At 45.8% G+C, this 8,494-nt stretch overlaps 1 pseudogene; it reads right to left on the bottom strand.

Moving 5' to 3' along the window:
- Positions 1-323: 323 nt before the first annotated feature.
- Positions 324-8,056, bottom strand: LOC144121807 (uncharacterized; annotated as a pseudogene).
- Between the last annotated feature and the right edge of the window lie 438 nt (positions 8,057-8,494).

Raw genomic sequence — 8,494 nt, 5'->3', positions numbered from 1 at the left:
TTTACAGCCATCATGACACCCAAACACATGTTTTGGGCCATTTCTCAAGTCAGTGGCCAAATCACGAACAAGCTGCCTTTCATCAGCAGGATCCTCTCGTAACATTTCGGCATAGTGACTGACAGCCTTGCGCGCACCGTTCTTTATGCGCTTTATTCTCGGGCCCGATAACATGGGCCGGCCACATTTGCTTTCCTTAGCAATGGCGTAGAGGCGGGAAGTGTAGCACTTGACAACATGGTTAGCACACTCATGCTTTCGGACGAAACGACCGTAGCTAACCTTTGACTGAATCTGATAGTAAACAGACGAGTCTCCATCTCCTATAAAGGTGCGGTATTGAACACCGTGCATCTCCATGCTTCGCTGGAAACCCTCCACAAGGACATCTGCCTCCATGGCCCCTGAGCTTTGGTCCCAGTTTTTGTAGCAAGTGTGCTTCTTTGCTTCAACGTTTTTCCTGGCATAAAACTGACAAGTGCTGCACAGCTTGTTTCTCACACCCAAGTAGAGGAGCTTTTTTGTGCGCTTACCTATGATGACGGCCACGCCAGAATTGGCACAATATATGTGGCCATGGCTCCTGTGGGACCAGCCACCATCAACTACCACTGTTATCTTTGGGGTGCAGCCATCCTCGCAGAAATCACCAGCTGCTTCTGCTAGTCTCTTTTCCTCCTTGCCAGCTTCAGTCATTTGCCCCAGGAGCACAGCTTTCCATTGCTGAAAGAAAATCGAACATACGTTGAAGCATGTCTCTTCATAACAGGTTGAAAGTTCGTTCCCCTATTGTGCTGTTTCTCGCAAGTGTCAGCCTCCTTTGGATTTTGCCTAGCACATGGAAAGGTTCACGCCCAACTAGAAATCAGGACGTGACTGCATATCCTTCGAATTTCAGCTTTTGCCTCTCGTATGCACGACGTACTACAAATAAATGTAACACCCTTAGGCGCATGGAAGATCGAATGAGTTGCTTAGAATGACATGTCAAGCCATGACATAATAGTAACTGGTTTTACAAACTTCTCTTTCTCCTCTTTCATGACAACATACCCTAGTTGCGCACATAATATGGGACGACGAATATAAAGCGTGGGGAGACTTTTGGAGGCTTTAAAAAAATGTATTACTTTGGTAATTTAAACTCGAAATGACTCCTCGCCAAAAAACAACCGAAAACACACGTTGACGACACGTGAAGGACACCTGCTAACAAGAGCAAACGTGTAAGATGAATACAGTTATTATGGTAGCTAACAATGTCTTGAGCATTTTTTTATGTACGGGGACAAAAATTGAAAATATGGATGTAGGAACGGTGCAGTTCATTTTTTGTGCCGGTACATTTTGATAGGATTTGTGCATGGGAACAAAGGAAAAGGCTGAATTATCTGTGTGGCGGTAATTTTCCCTTTTTGAGTATGTTTTCTAGTGCTTCAATTTGATAAAACTTATGAGTGTTGAGGTCTTCGCATGTTTACCGCATATTGTGGATTTGCCGTCTGTCTTAATTCAGCGCAAACAAATGTAATGGGAATCATCAGTACCTGAAACAATTATAGTTCTAAATCAGGCAGGAACCACAAAAGACAGGACAAAGAGAGCAACAGCTGCACAAAATGGGATATTCCGCACTACACATACAAAGTCGCATGGAAACGAAAACTTGGCAATATGCCACTGCGCATACCTTTCCTAGTGCCTCCTCTCGACGCAGGAACGTTCCCTTGCCCATGACAGGGGATCTCTATGACCGCCATTGCCTCCTCCAGATGCGAATGGCCAGACCCGATGCTTGTGAATGCCCACACAGTAGCATCGTTTATGCCAAGAGCTGCCTTATCTGTGAGAGGCGTTGGCTCTGCAACAGGGTCGGTAGCGACTCTTCTGAGTTCATGGCAACCATTGCACTGGAATTTGAACTCCGACCAGAGGCCGATCCTTCTTTCCTCTTTATACTCAAAGCGCCCTCCATTAGGACAAGGGCAGCGGTGTTCGCCAAGCTCTTGTACAGCCTTTACGAAGTGGTCCACAGACACAACTCTTCTTCCACATATGCCCGCATCCTGCGCTGTCGGGAAGCTGCTGTCCCTCTGAAAGACGAGCTCTGGCAAGGGATTCTCATTCCTAGGCCATCCCAGTAGTCAGTCATTGTGACTTCGCAGCTAGAAGCACATGACGCAGATTGTGGTGATGTGCATTGTGTTCTGCTTGATGCCGGGCTGCTGTTCGTCGGTAGCGCTGCCTGTTTTCTGTAAAGCACAATGTGAGGAGTGAAACAAACACAATATTAAAATGAGGCAAGGCGAAACAAAGATGCCAAATAATTTTGCCAGCATCGCAATTTAGGTAAACCTCGTGTGCATTGTAGATGAAAAGGGCTGACTGCGCTAGTAAGCACGACACTTCAATACGGCGCCGGAAAAAAAGGGAACTGTAGTAAAAGCAAATAGATGGTTATCTTATATGAACGTTGAGAAACACGGGCTAAGGATGTGTATACGTTTATAATTACCATACCATAATATTACCATACCATAATTACCATTACCATAATAACAGCGCAGTGTAGAGCCGACGCAGAAACGAAAAAGGTCAGAACTAGCACTCGCCGTCGTTTTTCTCTTCTGCGCCCTTTCTGCAGTATGCTGTTATTATGAATGTGAAATACGTCATTCATAAGTTAGGATAGCGAGGAGGGGGGGGGGGGGGGGGTAGGGTGCTTCAACATGTAACAGTTCGGCACTTTCTACCTCTGTGCGTAGGGTTTGTTTCTGGAAAAAGCCAATTACACACTGTTACTCGGGTATGTTTGGGCAAAAGATTCATGGTTCAAGCGCAACCATAACGGACCGTTTGCGGAAATCTAAGTACGCTTCTCCGCAATGCTTGTTTTCTAACTAAAAGGTCTCGTTCCCAGAGGACGCTCTCACATTCTTTGTGGAAACGAAAAGGGTCGAGGTTCCCATCTGCGTCAACTGAGCAATCCCCTCAGACGTAAAAGCTCAAGAGACAGGACTCAGAAGGGGGGACTGCTTCCACAAAGAATGCGAGAGTGTTGCCTAGGAACAAGACCTTTTGGTTGGAAAACAAGCTTACAGAGAAACTGACTTACAGATTTCTGCAAATGGTCTATTGGTGGCTCGGCATGCGTGCACTCTTTAGAGAGTTCCGTGCGTGAGTGGTGTGGGGACAAGTCTGTGAATGCGTGTTCGTGCATTTTTTTTTTACTTGAGTGCGTCGTCAAGGGCAGGTGTTTTCTGGCATGCATGCGAGCCCCAACAAGGGTCGTCGAGAGCACCTGTAGATGTTGTTTATTTGCAACAACATTTTCGGCGTTTCTTTTTCTGAAAAATAGGCGGAGCGGGGCAATTGAAATAAGAAATAACTAGTAACGTGACACCTCAAGTTACCGAAAAATGTTACCGTAAATGCGTTACCCGTTGCAGTTCCGAAATGGTAACGAGTACGTTACAAAGTTACCGAAAAAAAGTAACGCGTTGCCGGGGAAGTCGTTACTTGTAACGCGTTGCCGACAACACTGTTGAGTTGTACCCAGTGTTGTCAGTAATGCGTTACAAGTAACGGCGTTACCGGTAACGCGTTACTTTTTTTCGGAAACTTTGTAACGTACTGGTTATCATTTCGGACCTGTAACGGGTAACGTACTTACCAGGGGCGCAGCCAGGGGGGTGGGGGGGGAGGGGTGCTTATGGGGCTTCAGTCCTCCCCCCCCCCCCCCCCCCCCCCGAAATTTTTTCGAACTGCCGGAACCGCTCACCAAAACAACCACCGGAAGCCATTCTGGATTTTGTGACATACAATGTCTTTCTCAGACTAGAAAAGACATTTTGGCGCGAACATTGCTAACACAGGTCGTATTTCGTGGCAACGCCCATGCTCCTGGAGTCACGTAATGCAAGCATCAGTTAGCATAATGATCAAAATTACCCTCTGAATGCGAAAATTTTGAGGACATCAATAACCGACCTTGATTGACCTAGCTTATTGAAAGCCCTGCCCACGCGGCGTTTCCCAACATACACACTTGGATATTGGTTATTTCAACTTGCGGCATCATTCGTGGCTTTCGCTTGTCCTTCTCTTTGTTGTTAATCTAACTGCTTTTATTTTTTTCTTTGAACCAAAGGAATGCCCTTCTGTAATTATGGGTGCAGAATAATTGTCGTCGTGCAGGCAGTTGAAAAATACATACTTTCCTATTGATTTCTGCATTGTTCCTCTATTATTCTAACCATATGGTGCCGTCACGACCGCAGCATGGCCCAAGTACATATCGCGACTTCCGCTATCATAGTTTTGGTCTTTCTAAATCGTCTGTCTTTCCATGCGCAAAGTTTAATATTTGTGATTGCGCAAGCTGTTTATTTGCCTTGTTTGACGCCTCATGAAGAGTGAATGGAGACATACGTGTATTTACATATCTTGTTGCGAGTTTTGTGTATAGATACAGTGACTTTGTTTCCATTGACACTTTTTTCTCCTTTATCAGGTTTTATCTTCACATTTCTAATACTCCATTTTATCTCCGCACTTCTAATGCATATTTTGCAGAACTCCTCGTTTATACATGCGCTCGCTGTTGCGACTAAAATTTTCGGTGCAATTACTCGCAATATATGACCGGTGACAGCTGCCCCTGCGCAGTACATTGGAACGAAGAACAGCGTCGTTGAGATTGTTTCCTGACCGTTGCATATGTATAAAAATGTAAAGGTTCTTGAACGACAAACAGTCGTTAAATAATTGATAATTCCATGTCCCTTACGTGGTTCATATCAGCGGCGTGCACTGCTTTGCTGGTTTCGGACGGATATAGTTTTAGAATTCGTGTGATACTTTCTTGAAGTATTGGCATCAGTTATGTCTTCCACGGTTTTTACGACATACGAATACATTCTTTTATCTAAAAAATACGTATTTCACTTGTCTAGATAGTGCGTAGCGTTATTAGTACACAATGGCATTGCCAATATGGCAATGCAGTTATTATTCTTGCGTTTGATCCCTGCACAAATTCTATGAGGAGGCCGCGCTGCAATATGAGCCTCCCCCCCCCTCCCCCCCACACACACACACACAAAAATTTTTCGGTAACGTGAGGTGTAACGTTACTAGTTACTTTTTATTTCAACTGCCCCTCCGCCTCTTTTTCAAAAAAAAAAAAGACGCCGAAAATGATGTTTCAAAGAACAACATCTACAGGTGCTCTCGACGACCCTTGTTGCGGCTCGCATGCATGCCATAAAACACCTGCCCTTGACGACGCCCCTCAATAAAAAAAGAAGCACGAGCACGCATTCACACACTTGTCTTCACCCCCAAACCCCTCACGCACGCAACTCTCTAATGAGTGGACGCATGCCGAGCCACCAGTGAACCATTTGCAGAAATCTGTAAGGCAGCTTCTCCCTAAGCTTGTTTTCCAACCAAAAGGTCCCGTTCCCAGGCGACACTCTCGCATTCTTTGTGGAAGCAGTTCCCCCTTCTGAGTAAACTCAGGAATGTCGCCAGTTTACTTCAAGATGGCGCCAAGAGAGCCGTCGAAAGAGTACAATGGTACACCGCAGAAAAGGTGATTGCAATAAACCGGCTGTAGCACCGAAGTAGAGGAAAAAGAAGGAAATGGGCCTTTGTTTCAACAATGTTTATCAACATTGTTTTCAAAATAAAGTTTGCTTATTTCTATCTGCAACTGCGGCTACGTTTCTGGTTATTGAGTTCCAAAGAGAGCAAGGGTGACCTTGATCACCTTGACATAAACACTCGCATTTTTGCGATAATTATGCAGGTTCAAGTGAAAAAAAAAAATGTTTATGTGCGCAAATATATTTTTCCCGAAATATGCAATTAGCATTCCTTTATTGCTACACAATTTCCGCGTAATTTTGTAAGCAGAAGCACACCAGAGTTACTGTAAATTTGTTGAGTTCAACCATGTTTTCTTTGTGAAGTTGAAATTATGTGAAATATGAGCTTTATAAAATTGTTATCTTGAGTTCTTACAGCGAAAACGCACTGATTAAAATTTATGGCCTAGGAGTAGCGGCAAAGTAACGTGCGGTACTTTTTTTCGGCAATGGTAACGGTAACGCGTTATCTTTTCTTGTAGGTGACGTAGGGCGGTAACGTGTTCTTTTTTTATAGCGTAACGAGTAACGTATTTAGTTACTTTTTTTTCGTAACGCCTACAACACTGCAACTCAAGAACGAAGCAACACATGCCCATCAAAGGAGACCGCCCAGCCAAGCGCGTAGACCGAACAGTTTTCTGTTCAGTCTCTACCGGTGCACCGCAACAGCACCGGCAGAGACTGAAGTCGCCACGACCTACTGTTGCCGAACACGACCCCAACGAGAACATTCAGCGCTTTCGCGCGGACATGTGCGAAAGGTGAGTGCCCCCGCGTCCTCCGCACCTGCAGTGGCCAGTGAAGCTGAGACAACAGACAGGGGTGCCATACCTACTACTACCCTCTCCTTTCTCCCTCTCTTTTCACATTTTTATTTCCCTCCTACACCTGTCAGCTCGCCTCTCCTGCAGGCAGGGTAGACTGGTAGCGCCAGCTATAAAAGGCACAGAACAGATTGGAAATGCCTTGCTTCTTGACACCTGTTTCATCTCTATCGTATAGCGACCGAAGAGGTGCCTGTTTTTACATTTGGTTATTGCGATTGTCGGTGTTAGCGCCAAGCGAGCGTAATTTGCTTCTGGAGCACTAAACAATCGTGACGACTGAAAGCCACAGAGAGAAGGCATGGCGAAAAACCGTTACCGGCCTCCGCCGAGGAGAAAAGGACCGAAGGCTCGTCGAGGAAGGGCTCAACTTGCCGCGGCAGCACGTTGGAGGTAAGCCTTTCGTTTGTATTGGGCTCATTTCCGATTACTATTGCCCTCTAGCTCCTATTGCATGTTCTGCTTGTTATATATTTAACGGTTAGCGGTGACGTCGCACTGCGCAGTGCTCATTCGCTCATCCCCATTCCCGCTTTTTTTTACATGAGCAAGAAAGTTTGTTCAGCAACGTGCGATGTATTTGTTGTCGGCAGGTTGTCCTTGTCCGCCGGTGCCAACACTTATACGAGTGTCAAGAGTTGCCCGCACAGACCAGATGTAATCAAATTTATAGTTCTCGAGCCCCTAGCGGTCCGTGCACACGGACGTTCAAATCACACTAGAGGTCTAACACCTTCAGTATGTGCCGTATTGGTTCAGTACTCGCTTGTACCGTAGATTCAATTCTCGTTATTCGTTTGTTTCCAGTTCTTTGTTACTTGCAAGAAGCCTTTATTCATTGAACTTTTTGGAGATCGTACTAGCCCTGCGTTGGCTTGTGTCACGACGTCCTTACTTCCCCTCGTGTGCAACAGAATTTTTCAGATAGTTTCTCTGGAGGTTATAGTTTTGTCTTTGTAGAACGCTAGGCAAAGCCTTGCCAAAGAAAGCTTATAACACTTACCCTTTGACTTCGTAAATATACCTACAACAACCTATTGTTGTGTTTCAAGGTGCTGTAATGTCCAGGCTGTAGTTCCTCAATCTATCGATTCATCGATAGAAACAAATCTCAATCATAAACGCTGCCAAGATGCTTTCTGCTGGCCTGCGATGGTTGAAAAGCAGGCGCCGGCAGTGTATGCCGAAATCTGTGAGTCGGCTGCTATACAAAGATTGCTTTGCAACCGAAAAGTGTCTTTCCAGGCGACACTCTTGCATTCTTTTTACAAACGTAAAGACTCAAGTCCCCCGTTCGTAAACTGTGGTTTGCCGCATGTTTACCAAAATGACTCCGCGCTTGGTTCCTCATGGACGACTGGTGTTGGACGATTCGTTGCGCTCCGTACCTGGAGAGGGAAGGAGCTGCTCTAGACAGGGAGGGAGCGCAACAAATCGGTCAAAACCAGTCGCGAACAAGGAGCGAGGCACAGGACAACCATCCGTTCACTCTCTCCTACTGCAAAGGGGTAGCATAAACCACTGTACCCTTGCACCTCTGCCTGCCCTTACGACACTATCATTGTCCACTGTCGACATTCCAGCGCCCCTGTGTGGGTCGTTCCTCGTCTTTTCGTCCTGTCTCTTGAGCTTTTACGTCTGAGGGGATTGCTCAGTTGACGCAGAATGGGAACCTCGACCCTTTTCGTTTCCACAAAGAATGTGAGAGCGTCCTCTGGGAACGAGACCTTTTAGTTAGAAAACAAGCATTGCGGAGAAACGTACTTAGATTTCCGCAAACGGTCCGTTATGGTTGCACTTGAACCATGAATCTCTTCCCCAAACATACTCGAGTAACAGTGTGTAATTGGCTTTTTCCAGAAACAAACCCTACGCACAGAGGTAGAAAGTGCCGAACTGTTACATGTTGAAGCACCCTACCCCCCCCCCCCCCTCCTCGCTATCCTAACTTATGAATGACGTATTTCACATTCATAATAACGGCATACTGCAGAAAGGGCGCAGAAGAGAAAAACG

Source organism: Amblyomma americanum, chromosome 1 (genome assembly GCF_052857255.1).
Source record: "Amblyomma americanum isolate KBUSLIRL-KWMA chromosome 1, ASM5285725v1, whole genome shotgun sequence".
Lineage (NCBI taxonomy): Eukaryota > Metazoa > Arthropoda > Arachnida > Ixodida > Ixodidae > Amblyomma > Amblyomma americanum.
The sequence above is the reverse complement of the archived record's forward strand: the minus strand, read 5'-3'. Positions and strand labels throughout refer to the sequence as shown.